Source organism: Cetorhinus maximus, chromosome 4 (genome assembly GCF_964194155.1).
Source record: "Cetorhinus maximus chromosome 4, sCetMax3.hap1.1, whole genome shotgun sequence".
NCBI lineage: Eukaryota > Metazoa > Chordata > Chondrichthyes > Lamniformes > Cetorhinidae > Cetorhinus > Cetorhinus maximus.
The window spans coordinates 155116176-155136289 of NC_135882.1; the positions used below are offsets into that span (position 1 = coordinate 155116176).

The following is a 20114-nucleotide window of genomic DNA, read 5'->3' on the forward strand; positions in this document are numbered from 1 at the left end:
ACCGCGTGGACTGGGGTGCTTTATCGACCCTCTTAACCACATTTTGGTTTGATGTTTGTAAGTTTTCTTTAAACTTTGTCTTTGGTTTTCAGTGACCCTAACTTAGGGGCTGTGTTTATTTTATCCCTCAATTTGTTAATTTAGTTTATTTGGTTGACTCTAAAAGAGCTAAAACGAGCCTTACACCCCTTGAACATGTTAATAAAGGACATTCTACCTGCTTAAGGTCCTATTCCAGAAATTATTCTTATTGAAAGAGTTGTTCACTCAGATAAATGATCTATATGCGGGCTAATGAATGGAGGCCCACCACTAATACGTCCTATTTAAAAATATTGACCTTAATCTGGAGCCAGGAGCTCCAGGAATGCTCCTCCTGACTCCTTAACACACTAAGTGTTGTTACGGCTGGACCCCGGGCGAGGTTCCCCCAATTTGTTATGATCCTAGACGAGGTACGCCAAATTGTTATGCTCCCGGGTGAGGAAGAATGAACTGGCTCCCCTTCTTTATTCAACCCCCTGAGTTGGTCACAACAGGGTTTTGTTTAAAAGGGACCCCTTCCCTCGTGGATACCTTTCCCAGTCCAAATGTATTTACGTTTTAAAAGGAGCCATTTTAACCAGGCTGTCTTGAGTCAAAGAAAGAGTGAGTTTATTAGTTACTAAATGAGAGAAAAAGATAATAAAAATGCAACATACATACACACAGATTAGAAATGAGGAACTGAGTCCAAAAATAAAAGTAAAAAGATCTATGAATCAGCCCTTTGACTTGTCCATGAGGAGTAGATGGTGAAACGTTGCGAACATACATACGAACAAGGAGCAGGAGTAGGCCATTCAGCCCCTCGAGCCTGTCCGCCATTTAATAAGATCATGGCTGATCTGATAGTAACCTGAAATCTACATCCCACCTACCCCCTGATAATCTTTCACCCCCTTGCTTACCAAGAATCTATCCACCTCTGCCTTAAAAATATTGAAAGTCTCTGCTTCCACCACCTTTTCAGGCAGAGCATTCTGAAGACTCATGACCCTTTGTGATTCATGCACTAAGACACCCAGATCCCTCTGCACCGCAGAGCTCTTCAATCTCTCACCATTTAGATAATATGCTTCTCTTGTATTCTTTCTGCCAAAATGGACAAATTCATATTTTCCCACATTATACTCCATTTGCCAGATCTTTGCCCACTCACTTAATGTTTCTATGTCTTTTTGTAGCCTCCTTATGTCCTCTTCACAAATTACTTTCCTACCTATCTTTGTGTCATTAGCAAATTTGTCAACCATCCCATCGCTTCATCCAAGTCATTTATATAAATTGTAAACAGTTGAGTTCCCAGCACTGATCCCTGTGGCACACCACTCGTTATATCCTGCCAACCTGAAAAAGACCCATTTATGCCTACTCTCTGCTTCCTGTTAGCCAGCCAATCTTCTATCCATGCCAATATGTTACCCCCTATACCATAAGCTTTTATTTTCAAAAATAACCTTTTATGTGGCACTTTATCAAATGTCTTCTGGAAATTTAAGTACAGCACATCCACTGATTCCCCTTTATCCACAGCACATGTTACTTCCTCAATGAACTCCAATAAGTTGGTTAAAAATGATTTCTCATTCACAAACCATATTGACTCTGCCTAATGACCTTGAGCTTATCCAAGTGCCCTGCTATAACTTCTTTCATAAAAGCTTCTGACATTTTCCCTGCAACAGATGTTAAGCTAACTGGCCTGTAGTTTCCTGCTTTCTGTCTCCCTCCCTTTTTGAATAATGGAGTTACATTTGCTATCTTCCAATATAATGGGATCTTTCACAAATCTATGGGCCTGAATTTTTCAGTCGGTGAGCAGGCTCGGCTGGAGTGGGTAGGGGCTGTCGGGAACCCGACCGCTGCCTGCGATCGGGTGCACGCCGCTATTTTAATGCGCGTCTCCCGAGATCAGCGGGAAGGGGCTGGAGGCCAATGTCCGCCGGGTCCAATGGCAACCCGGCAGCCTACTGAAAAATGGCACAGGGGGCCGTCCTAAGGCTGCCATTGACAGCGCAGATCAGCAATGCAGAACGTCACCAGCGAACACGACAAGCAGGAGGGCAGGTCGGCGGGGCGGTCGGCCCCGAGGTTTTCCGACGAGTACCTCGCTGCCCTCCTGGAGGAGGTGGCAGCATGCCAGGATATCCTTGTCTCAGGGATGGGAGGGGGAGGCCCCTCCACCTAACCAAACATGCCTGGGAGGAGGTGGCATCACGGGTCAGCTCCCATTATGTGGTGATGCGCACATGGGTGCAGTGCTGCAAGCGGTTTAATGACCTCCTGTGATCAGGAAGGGTGAGTACCGTGTTGGCATGGGTCACTTAGCACAGCAGTTAGGTGTGCCCCCCACCCCAAACCTCAGAGGTCTTAGAGTGTGAGTGCCAAATGTCAGGGAGGCAGCATCTGGGCAAGGGGGTGAGCCCTGGCTGCTTGGAATGAGTGTCTTATGACTCCAGGGTCACGAATCGGCTGAGCCCTGCAGGGTGTCCCTCAGGTGGGGGTGGCCAGGCTGCAATGGCAACGCAGGTACAGGGTGGACTAATCAATGCTCCTCTGTCCTTTCAGGAGAAGATAGCCCACAATAAAGCAGAGATGCTGTGGAGTGGCAGAGAGCCGCCCCGCCTTCTAATCCTTACCAATACGAGCAGGAGGCACTGGAGCTGAAGAGGTGCCATGCGCCTAGATTAACCGGCCGCAGTGAGGTTAGGGTGCCACCGGGAGGTAAGAGTGCAGTGCACTGGGGTCAGAATGTCTGTCATAGCAAACATTCAGCTATTGACTGTATATTGATTTGAGCCTCCAACATGGAATCCCCATTGATAGTGGAAAGACGAGGGCACCCTGATCCGGGTGCCAGGCATGCACAGTAACAGTGTAATGACTTCAACTAATCACATGTCCTTGTTCTTCTTTTCAGGCTCACCAGAATTTCCTCGCTCTCAGGAGCCTGAAGGGCTGCTGCTCACCCCTGAGGGCACAGATGATCTGGACGCACCAGCGTCACACCCTCTCAACCAGGCAGGCACCAGCGCAGATACCATCACCTTGGTGCGAATAAGATCATCGGCTAGTATCTCAGTGCACAGCGGTGAGGGCACTTCACACTCACTTGAGGTGCAGGTGGAGGCAGAGAGTGCCCAGGGTGCCAGCAGTCGGAGGACCACAGGAGACCAGGAACATGCTCAGTCAGTGGCTGATGATGGGCCTCTGGAGTCATCCCAGAGGCAGCAGATGCTGGAAGACCAGCAGGGTGTGCGGGAGGATCTGGCGGAGATACATGAGGGAAAGCGTGCCACAGTCTCCGTGATGGAGGAGCCCATGCATGAGCAATACAATGACCTTCACGGCCGAGCACAATGCTTCCGCCATGGAGAGAGTGGCGACTCTAATGGAGAGGCTCCTTCAGGAGAACAATCAGAGATTCCTGGGATGCGCTTGAACCTGCAAGCCCTCACACCACAATGACCTCAGGTGGTTACTTTCAGTGTGGGAGGTGGATTGGGCACCCAGTATCCCAGCTAAGTGCCCACCCATCAATGGTGAGCACGGAAGTCCAAAGCAACCTCACGTTGGCGCACGAGCTGCTTGTCATCTCTGCGGGATCCTCTCAGGGTGCTCTGGATGATGGCAGCAGCTCCTCCACCTCTCTGCCAGTGACTGTGGTATCTGATCAGGCTGCGGCAACTGGGAGGATGCCAGCCATGCCACAGGTCACTACCTCCCAGGCGGGGCCAGCACAGGTTCCACAGGCCGGAGGATGCCTTCCAAGGTCATCAAGCCCAACAGGACAGTAGAGTGAGCCTGTTGACGAAGTCTCCTGGCTCACCCACTGGTGCCTTGATGGCCACATGTGTGCAGTCGATTGCACGCTGGATGCGGGGGCACTCAGCAATCACTGCAAAGCCTCTGGCTCGCTTTGCCTGGCTGGCCTCGTCCACGCGGTAGTGAATGAAAATCAATGCATGCCTGAATAGAGTCTATCACCGGCTCGACACTACCACGGACAGCTGATTGGGACACTCCACAAAGGTGACCCAATGACCCTTGAAAAGAATCGGAGGCATAAGAAGTTGAGGGCCACTGTGACCTTCAGCGCCACTGGCATGGTGATTCCACCCACACAGTTGGAGCTGATCTCAGGGCCAATCATCTGACAGATGGAAGTCACTGTCTCCCTTGAGAGGCAGAGCCTCCTTTGGCATTGCACCTCAGACATATTGAGGTAGCTGCATCGTCACCTGTAAACCCTGGCAGCAGGACAGTGGCGTCTTCTGCGGCTCCTTCCACCTTGGACGTCCTGTTGGCCCTGCACCTGCCTCTCACAGGTGGCTCCCCCAGAGGCTGAATAGGGACACCTGGCCTCCTCCCTCTTCTGGCCCTCTCTTCCTCCTCAGAGGAGGTGCCTCCAGCAGAGACCACATCCCCAATCCCAGGGTAAGGGAAGGCTGTCTGATAAACCCCAAGTGTTATGACTCCTCCAGAGTCCTGAACTGAAGCCTATTATATCTGTCAAAGCATCTCTGAAGTGATATGAAGTTGTCCTGCTCACACAAGCAAATAACAGTAAGTAATGAACTAAAGTTCTAACAACTCGCATTTGCGAGCCCATTCACCCCCCTTATCCCACCTGTGGATGAGGTTTTTGAAAATGTGGCCAATTGTCGCGATGCCCTGCAAATCACACGGGCTGCACAAAATTGATGTCAATTGCTGCCTCAAGGGCTTTAATTGGCCTATTAATTAATGGCGGGCGCACCTCCGAACTCATAGCACGCCCGCCTTCCGGAATATCATGATGGCGTGCAGTGACGTCAGGATGCACGCCTGACACCATTGCGTGTCATTTTACACGCATGTGTGTCAGGCCCGCTCCCGCACACTAACTGTAAACTTCTGCCCAGGGAGTTTTTGAAAATTAAAATCAACGCATCAACCATCTCACCAAAGACATTTCTTTTAAGACCCGAGGATGAAATCCATCAGGACCTGGGCTCTTGTCAGCCGCAACTCCAACAATTTACTCATTACCACTTCTCTGGTGACTGTAATTTTCCTGATTTCCTCCCCCACTTCCATTTCCTGGGGTGGAAATTTGCCCCCGTTGGGGGAGTTGTGCGGGGGCAAGCGGCGGCGGGCACGAACCCGATCGGCGCCCCCGATCAAGGTCGCGCCGCCATTTTACGTGGGCGGGCCAATTAAGGCCCGCCCAGTGTGACGCACACCCGGAAACGCTATGCGCTCCCTGTGCAGGCAGGGGGGTGGTGGGGTGGATTCCCTGAGTCGGGGCCTGTGCAAATCTCCCTGAGGGAAGGAGTTGCCTCAGGGAGATTACTTTCACTTATGAAACATTGAAGAAAGGTGAAAAAAAAATTTAAGGACATGTTCCCTCATTTGAAACTGTCACATGAGCTGGGACATGTCCATTAATTTTTTCAAAAATTTTTATTTAGTTAATCAACACTTCATGAAACCTCATCCCGCCTGTGGATGAGGTTTCATGAAAAATATGAAGGCCGCCTGGGCTCTTCTCCTGCCCGACAACCTTAAGGTTGGACGGGCAGCATTCTTAACAATTTTAATTACTTTCTTAATGGCCTTAATAGGCTTTTGACAGTTCAGCGGCCACGCAGCCGACTCAGCTGTGCGCCCGCCGAGCTGACAATCTAAATGATGCGCTGTGACACCGGGATGCACGCCCTATGTCACCGCACATCATTTTACACGTCAGCGAGCGGACCCCGCCCCCGCTCACCGACCCGAAAATACTTCCCCTGGTTTATAGCTGCTTCTGGGATGTTACTTATATCCTCTATAGTGAAAACTGATGCAAAATACCTGTTCAACTCATATACCATCTCTTGTTTTCCATTATCAATTATCCAGACTCACTTTCTCTAGGGCCAACACTCCCTTTATTAACTCATTTCTTTTTTAAATATTTATAAAAACTCTTCCCATCTGTTTTATATTTCTGGCTAGATTTTTCTCATACACTAATTTTTCCTTCCTTATTAGTCTTTTAGTCATCCGTTGCTGTTCCTTATATTCTGTCCAATCCCCTGACCTGCCATCTGTCTTTGCAAAATTATATGCTTTTCTTTAAGTTTGACACTATCTTTAACCTTTCTAGTTAACCACAGATGGTGTGCCCGTCCCTTGGATTTATCCTTACTCGTTGGAATATATCTATTCTGTGCATTCTGAAATACCCCCTTAAATATTAGCCACTGCATCTCTAATGACTTAATCCTTAACCTAATTTGCCAATTCACTTTAGCTAGCTCAGCTTTCATGCCCTCATAATTGTCCTTATTTAAGTTTTAAAACACAGTCTTGGATTCACTGCTCTCTCCTTCAAACTGAATGTAAAATTCAATGATATTGTGGCTGCTGCTACCCAAGTTGGGGTGATTCCGGTAGCTGACTTTGGCAGTTGAGCAATTGGTTTAGAGATTCTGGGTTCTGCAGGTTAGCTGAAAGAAGTTGTCCTGTTTAATTTTTGACTGAGACTGACTTGTGACTTGCTTCTAGCAACCAGAGAGAGAGAGTTTGTGCCTGCAAGCGCAGGGATGCCTAGTTGATGTTCTTCAGCTGTGACCTTCACAGTACACACACACCAGAACAGAAGACCAGACTAGTACACAGAACTAGGTTTGCAGTTGGCTTTTTTGAACCCCTTTCCTTGTGTATTCCTGGAAGGGAAAAAACAAACAAGATCTGTTTCACCCAGATCTGTTTATTTTCAACTCAGTTCATGTTCACAGTCTGGGAGGTGGTTTTGGCTGAGATGGTAATCATTTTCCATTATCTCTGCAACCACAGGAGATTACAGGTCAGTTTTTGCGTCGCATCTTTTCTTTTGAGGTGCCTCTCCTGAAGTAAGCCATATCACACCTTTTAGATGCAACATTCTGTTCTCTCTGAATTAATTGGGGATTTTCCAGCAAATGGTTACCTTACAATCTCAGCCAGCTTTTGCTTGTATGTCCTTTTTTTAAAAACACATATCTTACTTGAAAGTTCAATAAGTCCATAAGTAATTTGGAGATAGGATCCATGGTTATGACAGTATATAGATAGAGGCACACACATTTATACTGTATATATGAAAAACTACAGACCTTTTACTAAGTATTTACCTAGTCTCTGTACATGTTTAGTCATGGATATATTTAGGATTAGGATTTCAATTAACGCTTTCGCTATTTTTAAACATAGAATCTCATAAATTAGGCAATAGGGAATAGATTGAATGCATGGGATGGTTTAGGGAATTAATTTTGTTGAAAACTAAAAACATTTTGCCCCCTATTTAGGATTATAAGCCATCTTTACATGACAAAAAAAAATACATAGTTTTCTTGAATATTATTTTTCACATGCAAATTCTATAAATCATTTTTTTTTTGTTTCTAGAACCAGGGTGCGTTCAGCATAAACAGATGTCTGGATACTGTAGAAACATAATACACAAAGAGACAGAATACAATCCTCATATTCAATTTCCATCAGGTTGACTGGGAACACTTGGGTTTGGCGAAGTAAATTTGGGAGAAACTATCCAGCCGTACCCTTAAATTGTGTGGATGACTTAGTGGGGGGAGAGGGGAGACTGTGGGCATATTAGGGGTAACTTCCTGACCTTGCTTGTTGGAGGTGTACATTGGAAATTTGACCAGTATACAGTTTTCCAATGTTTAATTAAAATGGTTGAAAAATCCCAGGAAGCAAGGTCCTCACACTGATAGGCAGTAGCCTCTCATTGGGAGTGCAAAGTCAGAAAATTACTCCTACTAACCGAACATGTCGATTGATATGTGGGCACCATTCCACTAGTCGCACTGTATGGGCCTCAATGGAGGAAGAATAGGTACCCAAGACAGTTAAACGTAATCATTAAAACTGATATTACTGCAGCAAATTGAACATAGGAATTAGGAGCAGGAGTAGGCCATTCGGTTCCTCGAGTCTGCTCTGCCAGTCACTGAGATCATGAACTTTTGATTGAGAAACCGAAATGAAGATTCAAACTTCCTAGCGGTGGCGATCTTCAGAGATAAAAAGTAGGTGAGGGCACAAAGTAAATTAAGAAGTAAAAATGGAAAATGCTGGAAGTATTCAGCAGGTCTGGCAGCATCTTTGCCAAATGAAACAGAATTAACATTTCAGAACAGTGATCTGAAGTGTCAACTGTGTCTCAGTTGGTAGCTCTCTTGCCTCTTCCTGGGTTCAAATCCCACAGGACTTGAGCACTAAAATCTAAGAGGACACTCCAGTGCAGTACTGAGGGAATACTGCATTGTTGGAGGTGCTGTCTTTTGGATGAGATGTTAAACTGAGGCTTCACCTGCCTGCTCAGGTGGATGTAAAAGATCCCAGTGCACTATTTCAAAGAAGGCCAGAGGAGTTATCTCCAATATCCCAAACAATGTTTATCACTCAATCAACATCATGAAAACCAGATTATCTGGCCATTATCATGTTGCAGCTTGTGGGAGCTTGCTGTGTGCAAATTGGTTGCTGCGCTTCCTACATTACTACAATGACTATGCTTCAAAAGTACTTCATTGGCTATAAAGTGGTTATGAAAAGCGCTATATGAATGCAAGCCTTTCTTTTTTCTTTCGCCAGAACGTGAAAGAAGTTAGGCTATTTTAACCTAACCTGCCGGTTGGAAGCTGGTGGCATCTGGTAGAAAGCTGTTTAAATCCTGCCCAATATTCCCTCTCAGTCAATTTTGAAATCTAGCCACAGGTTGATTCTAATAAGAAATAGTCTCTCCCAACTCCAGCCCCGCCTTAACACATTTATTCAAGCACACAGTTTAATCGTGAGGTGAGACAGTTTCTTCCAAGTTTACTCCACCAATGCTGTGTCCATGAGCACCTGACAGTAATTGAGCACAAAAATTAAATTCTGTCCCTTTACTAAAGTAACCAGACGCCTGTGCACGTGACTCTAAACAAAATGCTGTTTGTAGAACTTACATGAGAGAATTCATATTCAAGAAAACTGTATTCTTTGCCATGCAAAGATAAAATATGATCCTGAACAGAGGGCAAATTGCAACTTTTAGTTTCCACAAAAGCAACTCTCTCCACTGCCCCCTGCATTCAGTCTATTCCCTTTTGGCTAATTTGTGAAGTTCTAAGTTTTAAAAATAGCTTAAGCATTAATTTAAGTCCTGATCCTATATATATCAGTGACGAAACATTTAAAGGAAAATAATCCATCAAAAGGTGTTTAAAGTGTAAAACTAGCATTCGATCGGATCCCGTCAGTTCCCTGACAAACATGTTAGGTTAAAATGTCCCCTTAGCTTTGAGTTTTGAAAGTCTATAGATTATATAAAGAAAGGAAGACTCAGAGAGGCAAAGTATTTCAAAGTGTTGAGGTCCTGGGAAAGGATGAGCAAAATAAGAGACTTGGATGACATTACATCAACAGTTATGTGGGCTGCTAAATACGGAAAGTTTATTTGAAAATTTGCATTCTGCTGCAGATTGTGCTGTTGCAGATGCTGTAAATCTGGAATAATGTCTTGTTAAATTTTAAATAAGCTTTCAACAAAGTCAAATACTTTTAACACTGGATATTTTTGGTGGTGCAAATATGTCCCGAATTATTTTGTTGCTCACTTCTGTACACAATCTTGGCAAAATCTCATGCAGGCCAGTTTAAGGTGATAACTGTGTTACTTTAAGGGTTACAATTTGTGCTCAAAGTTTCATATTCTATTTCAGTCGATGTCCTTAAACTTGAAAAATGTATGTGGAGTTTATTATGTCTTTTAAAAATAATCCATTCTGTAGAGTAACAATTTCAATTCTTGTCAATTTTTTAACTTATTTTACCAGAGTCACTCACACCTTTTGGGTTTTTTTTTGTAGTTTAAATTTCATTTTCTGTAATCCTTCTATTGTTCTTCAGAGCTATTGGGTGTCTGCAGTTCATTACATTTTACCAAAGTCATGCAGACTTTAAGTGAAAGGAAAGATTTGACGTCAACTGCCTCTAAATCATGTCTTGAGTTCCTCTGAGCCAGCCAAAGGCAAGTCCAAAACGATACACTGTGTGTCACATCAGTAAAGCATCTGAAATACAGAAGGAGCCAGCTGCTTTCACTGAGGTCGACCGTAAGTGAGTTCTGCTAATGTTCACTTTGTAAGAAAAGTTTTCATAAAGATAGTCAAGAAATGTGATTTTTACACTTCTCCTAAACTGAAATTTTCTAATTATACTGAGTCCTTGTTCCTTGATGATTTTAGTTAAACTTTATTACGGATAAACTAAGTGGTATGTTGATAATGTTGTGCCTATTTAAGGTATATAATTTATTTTGCCAGTAGTTACTCAGCGTAGCTGATAGTGATGTGTTGTTATCCTATTTCTTTGGCTGTAGAGCTGGAATGTTTTAGTAAACTGAATATATTAGTGTAACGGATTCAGAGTTAGGTTTATTATATCATTGACACCATTTGCACCATTTCATTGTCTGTGTACTCGCTCACCCCAGTTAACTTTTCTACACTGGCAGTTTACAGGGACCAAGAATCATTAATAACACTGTCTATTACTCTTTTGTCGTTCATTTTTATCACAAACATGTTTTTAAATACTACCTTTAAGAATAGTATCAGTGTAGAAGAATTTTCTGTTAATAATAGTAAGTAACCTCCCAGCATTTTTAATTATTTCTTTTGCCCTGTAGAAAATTAAATGAAGCACTGAGCATCTATTGTGGAATCTTATGGATAAGTGGTATGGAACAGACCAGGATCACTAGTTATAACCACAGCAACTTATATTCTTATAGCATCCTAATGTAAAAGAAATCACTCAGTACTTTTCAAGGGGGAAAGGCGAAGACCAGCCCGACATGGGAAGGATAAAGAGGAACTCAAAAAAATCCAAGAGATTCTGTAATATGCTTTTAAAAGCAGGCGGACCATAGCACGGCAAAGTAATTTAGAGAGACAGTTTCAAATAGCAGTGCAGCCACTGGGGAAGAGGAAGTAGAAAGTACATTATTCAAGATGGAATGCACAGGGCAAGCACATATGGTGGTAGAAGTCAAAATAGGAGAAATCGTGATTGAGCACAAAAACGAAGATGAAGGTTTTGATATTAGTGCATTTGGTGAGCAAAGAGCTTGGAGAGCACAGGGATTATCACCGTTAGAATGAGAGGTGTCCTCATTGAAATATATAAGATCCTGAGGGGACTTGACAGGGTAGATGCAGAAAGGATATTTCCCCTTGAGACTAGAACCAAGGAACACAGTTTAAAAATAAGGGCTCTCCCACGTAAGACAGAGATGAGGAGACATTTTTTTCTCTCAGAGGGTCGTGAGTCTTCGGGACTCTCTTCCTCATTGCACATTTTTAAGGCAGATGTAGGTCAATTCTTGACTAAGAAGGAAGACAAAGGTTATCAGGGTAGGCGGGAACGTGGAGTTGGGGGTACGATCAAAGCAGTCATGATCTTATTGAATGGTGTAGCAGGCTCGAGAGGCCAAATGGCCTACTCCTGATCCTAATTGCTATGTTCATACGAGGGTGAACTTGAGCACTGACATGTGAATGAAATGGAGCTTATGGATGAGGAGAGGTTAATGTGGACAAGCTTTGAGAAATTCTGGAGATTTTGAATGCATGAATTTGAGTTTTTGTGGCAGCGAAGACGAAGTACTGTCAGAAGTAAGTGATTTCTGGAGGTAGGAAAATAGAGCCTCAGTGACAGACAAAAGTCAGCTCAAAATCAATCAAGGTTGCAAACTTCTTGGTTCAGCCAGAGGGGCAGTCAAGCAGCTTGATGAAGCCACAAGCCAAAGGCACAGAAGGACTGAGAATGATAGCATCAGTTTTGCTGGAGTTGAGTTGAAGGAAACTTTGGCTATCTGTGAGTTAATGTTGGGCAGATGGTCTCAAAGTACAGCAAGAGCTTTGGATTTGATGATGATTTTGAAGAGGTAGAATTGGGTGTAACATGAATGAGTGTGAGGCCAGTTTATGTCAGAAAATAGGCTTGTGGAAAGGGGGCAGGTTTCTTGAAGAGAATGGGTTTGATAAAGTCTGAAGTGTAGATGGGGAAGACAAGTGATAGGGAGTGAAGGCTGAGGTTAGAGTAGTGTATGGTGATGAAGAGGAGGCAGCAGGAACTTAGCTAACATTTTGACTTTGGTGTGAGACGTACAACTAGAGGTTTCAGGAGATAAATAACAGAGGAGGCAATAAAAGCTGTGGAAGAAGTTGAGGTTGTTCTTACTCTTTGGGATGATTCTAGAGTAATGGGACATCATAGGATAGGGAGTCAGCAGCCTTTTGTGCCTGGAGAACCTTTTTTAAAAAACATTTCCTCAAATAAAAACTATTAGAAGCTGCAAGACAAAAATGCAGTATTTTTAAACCAAATATATTGAAAGTTGACAAGAATGATATAATGCATAATTTGCACATATAATAAATGAAATAAATGTATTGAACTTATGAAACACTAGAGAAAAAATTGTAATTAAGATAGACCTAACTCTGAATTATCATGTTTTTTTTAAACGTTTTTTGTGTCTCTTTTTGTTTTTTCTTCCTACCTCCAGGAAATGCAAATTCAGATGTTGAGATTAGACTTTCACCCCATGATAATAACATGGCTTTTATTTTTCTTGACTTACTTTTTTTGGGTTTTTCTCATGATAATGCAATCTCACTGAAAAAGGTTGGAAGCCACTAATGAGATGTTAAAGAGCTACAAATTACTGACTCCTGTCCTAGAATAACATTCATAGAGAAGGAGTAGGATGATTGTATAGAACAGAAAAAGTTGTTTCAATGTTGAAGACTGGGAACAATTGAAGTTTTAAAGTTTGTTAAAAAGATAATAATCCAGGAATTGCTCCTTCAGAATGTCACACATACTGTATACACAAGACTATAAAACAGATATTTCATTGCAATAATTTACTTTGAATGCCACTATTGAAAATATACTTGTCTCTCATGCTTAAAGTGCTTAATGTTTGTTTTATGGTGCCTCTTAAATGTGATACACAAGCTGCAGTGGATGTGAGGATCTTTTTTTTTCTATGTAGTTTTCTTTCGAAAATGCAATCCTTGGAATAGCATGCATATTGCAAAATAGAGATAGAAAGAAAATATAAACACTAAAGAGTCTTGATCATAAGCTGTTTAAAAGTCCTACTAAAAAAGTTAATTTATCATTTTACTTGGCTATTTCTCTTTCGCGTACACACTTAGGCACAGCCACATACAAAGATATACACACTCAATTTCTTTCCTCGCTTTCACTATCTCTTTCACTAATCACCCTGTCTTTTACTTGCACTCAATCATTGCCTTTACTCTCACTTAATCGTATTTTGCTCTCTTATACACAGACTCAGTTTCTCCTTCTCTCACTATTCTTCTCTTTCACTGAAGTGCGTACTTCACCTTTTACACATACTCCATCTCTCTTGCTTTCTCCTTGTCTCTTGCACTTCTTTCCCTTTCTCCTCTTTCTCACTCAGTTAGGCTGTTCCTCACCCTTAGCGACTAGCAGTGAATTCCAAAAATGAACAGCTTTGAAATATTGTTATATACACAGCACACAAACAACTTCCGGCCTCAAAAATTCCACAGGGCTCCTATCACCAGAGTTAAGATGAGACAATGGCAGGGCTTCCTGGAAGTTGGAGTAAATGGCTATTTTCAGCCATTCATGTGCTTTCTCTGGGGGTTCTACCAATCTCTCAATGAAAGTTACGGCAGAGAATTTCAGGGCCTTAAACCTATAGACAGGTTATTGCCACCATTAAAATAACAGGTAAAGTAAGTGCAGAGAACACTTTAGTCATTAACACACGAATGGCTCAGTAGTTGCTGGAATGTCTCATCTGGTGATGTGTGACATGAGCTGCACATTTTACCCCACCTCCAGGTAGTACACCGCTGATTGCTGGAAATGTGAATTGATAACAGTGTCAATTAAACTCATGAGGACTCGAAACGTCAACTGTACTCTTCTCCGCCGATGCTGCCAGACCTGCTGAGTTTTTCCAGGTATTTTTTATTTTTTGTTTTGGATTTCCAGCATCCGCAGTTTTTTTGTTTTTATAGCAATGTCAATGTTGCACCTGGACCTCATGGCAGTCAATGAAACGGAAGATAGAGAAAGAAACAGTGTGAACGACAGAAAAGGAAATAGCGTGAATTAGGGTCAAATTAGAGACAGAAAGAGAAATAAAAAGAGGGAAAAGATAGAGAGTCGATTAAGAGAGAAAAGGAATACAGAAAGAAAAAGTAAGAAAAAATTAAAAAGAATAATCAGATGAAGAGGGAGTTGTAATCAAGTTGTGTTTGGAAATTGTTGACTTTGTCCTTCAGATGTTCTGAGTGGAGGCAGAGTAGGCGTGCTCATTATACAAACGTGCATGTGTTCTAAAGTATTGAACCAGCATGACCAGGAAAAGTGGAACTGAAGGAAGAGACAAACTTAAAATATTCACAATCACCAGCAAAATAAAGTACTAGGAAAACTAATGGGACTAAAGACTGATGAGTTCCCTGTACTTGATGGCCCAATGGACAGAAAGCAGGAAACTGCAGGCCAGCTAGTCTAACATCTGTCATTGGGAAAATGCTAGAATCCATTATTAAGGAGGTTGTCGCAGGGCATTTAGAAAACCTTAGTAAAATCAGGCAGAGTCAACTTGGTTTTTGAAAGGGAAATCATATTTGACAAATTTATTAGAGTTATTTGAGAATGTAACAAGCACGGTGGATAAAGTGAACCAGGAGAAGTAGCCTATTTGGATTTCCAAAAGACATTCGAGAAAGGTGCCGCATAGATTTACTGGACAAGATAAGAGTTTATGGTGTTGGGGGCTACTTATTAGCATGGATAGAGGATTGGCGAACTAACAGGAAACAGAGAATCAGGATAAATGGATCATTTTCAGGTTGACAAACTGTAATCAGTGGAGTGCCACAGGGATCAGTACTGCAGCCTCAACTATTTATGATCTACATTAATGACTTGGATAAAGGTGCTGACTGTATTGCAGACAAATTTGCTGATGATACAAAGACAGGTTGGAAAACAAATTGTGAGGAGGATACAAAGAGTCTGCAAAGGGATATAGATAGGTTAAGTGAGTGGACAAAATTTGGCAGATGGAATAGAGTAAAATGTGACAAAATGTGAGGTTGTCCATTTTGACAGCAAGAATAAAAAAGCAGAATATTATTTAAATGGAGAGTGCAGAATGCTGCAGTGTATAGGGGTCTGGGTGCCCTTGTATATCACAGAATCACAGAATTTTACTGGCACAGAAGGAGGCCATTCGGCCCATCATGTCTGCACTGGCTCTCCAAATGAGCATTATGACTAGTGCCATTGCCCTGCCTTTTCCCCATACCCCTGCACATTGTTTCTATTCAAATAATCATCTAATGCCCTCTTGACTGCCTTGATTGAACCTGCCTCCACCACACTTCCAGGCAGTGCATTCCAGATTCAAACCACTCGTTGTGTGCAAAAGTTTTTTCTCACGTCACATTTACTTCTTTTGCAAATCACTTTAAATCTGTGCCCTCTCATTCTTGATCCTTTTATGAGTGGAAACAGTTTCTCCCTATCTACTCTGTCCAGCCCCTCATGATTTTGAACATCTCTGTCAAATCTCCTCTTAGCCTTCTTCTCTCCAAAGAGAGCAGTCCCAACCTCTCCAATCTACCTTTGTAACTGAAGGTTCTCATCCCTGAAACCATTCTTGTAAACCTCTTCTGCACTGTCTCCAATATCTTTCCTACAATGTGGCGCCCGGAACTGTACACAACACTCCAGCTTTGTCTTATATAACTTCAGCATAACCTCCTTGCTCTTGTACGCTATGCCCCTATTTATAAAGCCCAGTATACAATATGCTTTATTAACTGCTCTCTCCACCTGTTCTGCCACCTTCAATGATCTATGCACATATATATATCCAGGTCTTTCTGCTCCTGCACCCCCTTCAAAATTTCACCCTTTATTTTATATTGTCTGTCCATGTTCTTCCTACCAAAATGCATCACCTCACACTTCTCCGCATTGAACTTCATCTGCCACCTATCTGCCCACTCACCAACTTGTCTATGTCCTTTTGAAGTTCTACACTGTCTTCCTCGCAGTTTACAACACTCCAAGTTTTGTATCATCTGCAAACTTTGAAATTGATCTGTACACCAAGATCTAGATCATTAATATATACCAGGAAAAACAACGGTCCCAATACCGACCCCTGGGGAACTCCACTACAAACCACCCTCCAGCTTGAAAAATATCCATTGACCATTACTCTCTGCTTTCTACTTTTCAGCCAATTCTGTATCCACATTGCTACTGTCCCTTTTATTCCATTAGCAATAACTTTTCTCACAAGTCTGTTGTGTGGCACTATATAAATGCCTTTTGAAAGCCCATGTACACCATATCAACAGCATTACCCTGGTCGACCTTTCCTGTTATCTCTTCAAAAAATTCCAGCAAGTTAGTTAAACACGATTTCTCCTTTAGAAATCCATGCTGGCTCTTCCTTATCAACCCAATTTTTCCATGTGACTACTACTTCTGTCCCAAATAATTGTTTCTAGAACCCTGCCCACCACTGATGTTAAACTGACTAGTCTGTAATTGCTGGGCTTATCCTTACAGCCTTTTCTGAAAAAGGGCGTGATGTTTGCAACTCTCCAGTTCTCTGGCACTTCCCTTGAGTCTAAGGAAGACTGAAAAATTATGGACAGTGCCCCTGCAATTTCTACTCTCACTTCTTTCAATATCCTTGGATACATCTCATCTGGTCCCGGTGCCTTGTCAACTTTAAGTGCCAACAGTTTATTCAACGCTTCCTCCTTATCAATTTTGAAACTTTCTAATGACAGAGTTTCCTCGTCTGTCACCATGGCCTGGATAGCATCTACCTCCTTGGCCCCTTCGTCCATGTGTGAATTCCCTTTCAGGTCCCTAATATGCCCTACTTCTCCTTTTACCACCCTTTTACTATTTATATGTCAATAGAAGACTTTGGGATTCCCCTTTACGTTGGTTGCCAGTCTTTTCTCATAATCCCGCCTCACTTCTCTAATATGCTTCTTTACATCCCTTCTGAACCTTCTCTATTCGTCTTCGTTCTCAATTGTATTTCTACCTGACAGATGTCATAAGCACACTTTTTCTTCTTTATCTTAATTTCTATCTCCTTTTTCATCTGGGGAGCTCTGGATTTGTTTGCCCTACCTTTCCCTTTCGATGGAATATATCTTTATTGTGCCCGAACCAATTCTTTTTTGAAGTTAGCCCATTGTTCAGCTACAGTTTTTCCCGCCAATCTTTCGTTCCAGTCTATCTGGCCCAGTTCTGTTCTTGCCCCATCGAAGTCGGCTCTCGACCAGTTAAGTATTCTTACTCTGGATTGCCTATTGTCCTTTTCTATCATCATCCTAAAACGTACAATACAATGACCACTGTCTCCAAAATGTTCCTCCACTGACACTTGATCTACTTGGCCGACCTCATTTCCAAGAACCAGGTCCAACAGTGTATTTTTTCTTGTTGGATTGGACACATGCTGCTGTAGAAAATTCTCCTGAACACAATCTAGGAACTTTTGCCCCTTTCCGCCCTTTACACTACCACTGTCCAAGTCTACATTCGGGTAATTAAAGTCATCCATTGTAACTCCCCTATAATGCTTACATCTCTGCAATTTCCATGCAGATTTGTTCTTCTACGTCCTTCTCACTAGTTGGTGGTCTATAGGCTACACCACGCAATGTAATTGCACCTCTTTTGTTCCTTAGCTCTAGCCAAATTTATTCTTCCCTTGAACCCTCTGGGACATCCTCTGTCTCCAGCACTGCAATGCTCTCCTTAATCAATACCGCCACCCCTCCTCCTTTCCTTCCTTTCCTATCTTTTCTGAACACCTTGTACCCAGGAATATTTAACACCCAGTTCTGCCCTTCCTTGAGCCAGGTCTCTGTTATCGCCACAACATCATATTTCCACATGGCAATCTGCACCTGTAACTCCCCAATCTTATTTACTATACTTCATGCATTCACATACATGCATAGTAACGCTTATTTACATTTTATTACTTTCTCCCTCACCCCAACTTCACATATTAAGTTACTATTCTCTAAAATAGTGCTATCTGTCCCTCCCAGTATTTTGTGCACCCTGGGATTCCTCTCTAATATTTTCTCTTGGTTCCCACACCCCTTCTGAGTTAGCTTAAAGCCCTCCCAACAGCACTAGCAAGTCTTGATACAACTGAAGGGGACATTGGTGAGACCACACCTGGAGTACTGTGTACAGTTTTGGTCCCTTCCTTAAGGAAAGATATAATTGCATTGGAAGCAGCTGAGAGGAGGTTCACAAAGCTGATTCCTGGGATGATGGAGTGTCTTATGAGTCAAGGTTGAACAGTTTGGACCTATACTCATTGGAGTTTAGAAGAATGAGAGGTGATCTTATTGAAACATATAAGATTCTGAGGGGCTTAACAGGCCAAGTGCTGAGTGGATATTTCCTCTTGTGGGGGAATCTACAACTAGGGGACAGCTAGGGAACTTAGGAACAGAACAAGAGTCATATTGGACTCAAAACATTAACTCTGTTTCTCTGTCCACAGATCTGCCAGACCTGCTGAGTTTTTCCAGCATTTTCTGTTTTATTGCAGATTTCCAGCATCTGCTCATCGTATTTTGCTTTTATATTTTCTTTTATTCATTCACAGAATGTGGACTTCGCTGGCTAGGCCAGCATTTATTAACCATCCCTAGTTGCCCTTGAGAATGTGGTGGTGAGCTGCCTTCTTGAACTGCTGCAGTCCTTGTGGTGTAGGTACACCAACAGTGCTGTTAGATCAGATCAGCCATGATCTCATTGAATGGTGGAGCAGATTCGATGGGCTGAATGGCCTGCTCCTGCTCTTATTTCTTATGATCTTATGATCTTTCAATGGTATATAGGAATTGCTGGATGAAAAAAGACTAAAATCCATCTAGTTTTGTCTTCTACCATTCTGGTAGCTGCATAACCGAATGAATAGGAGTATGGATGTCAAGATTAGCATAAAAAACTGCTAGGGACAATTTACTACCTGCAGGTGTGAGAGTCCACAGTCTAATTGTTCTCGTCCTGGGCCGCCAAGGTTATGTGCTTGTCAGGATCATAAATTGAGTCATTAGCAGGGTCCTTATGACATCAGTTACGAGCCCTGAATGATTACAGAGTGATTAATTCACAGCAACTGTGTAAATCCAGCAATAGCATGATATGCAATTAATTTCACTGGGGAGGTTCACGTGAGATTGCAACTATTTTGGTTTTGTTGAGGCTAACAAAGGTGCACCACAAATTGCCCAGCAATTTGTGAAGAATCAAAACTCATGGCGTATCTCTCGTCTTCACCACAAATTGACACTATTTTTTGCTAACTACTTTTATGAGCACTTTGAACCTACCATTATTTTTCCAGCAACTTCTGGACTATGCCTTTCATAGATACAGAAAAGATATATTAATGGGGGCCACAATCTTTATTGGAAAAGCTTTTACATGTGTTTTCAAACAATATCACAAGTCACATCAAAATGTGTCACAGTAACTTAAAAATATCACTTCACTTGCATGTGACATTAGAACAATGCATATACCACGCAGCTGTTTGGTCACACTGTTCAGAGCTGGGTTAAAATGAGCTAATGAGTTGAGTTGAAAGCATATTTTCTTTTATTTTTAATGTTATTTTTGCAATTCATTTTTTTCGCACGAGTTCCATTTCCCTTTCAAGCCGTTGCATCTGACAGATCATTTCCTGCTCGTGGCCAAAGTTATCTTAGGAATAATCTCACAAAACTCATAGGCTGAAAAGAAATTATCATCTGAAATAAAGCAGATGTATCTAGGGCTGAGGTGGCAGCCAGAAACGGGAAGATGTGAGAAGGAAATAAATGTAACTGTAAATTATGTTACAAAGGAATTCACATGATAAAATTTGCTGAATTTATATTTAAGGCAGCCTA

The 20114-nt window shown here is 42.4% G+C and overlaps 1 protein-coding gene across 1 annotated transcript in view; it reads left to right on the forward strand.

Moving 5' to 3' along the window:
• The first annotated feature begins 10047 nt into the window (after positions 1 to 10047).
• gpr20 (G protein-coupled receptor 20) overlaps positions 10048 to 20114 on the forward strand; it is a 51169-nt gene continuing 41102 nt past the window's right edge. The window contains exon 1 of the mRNA XM_078540980.1: positions 10048 to 10181. The gene's annotated coding sequence lies outside the window, so the exon portion shown is untranslated. The remainder of the gene's footprint in view (positions 10182 to 20114) is intronic.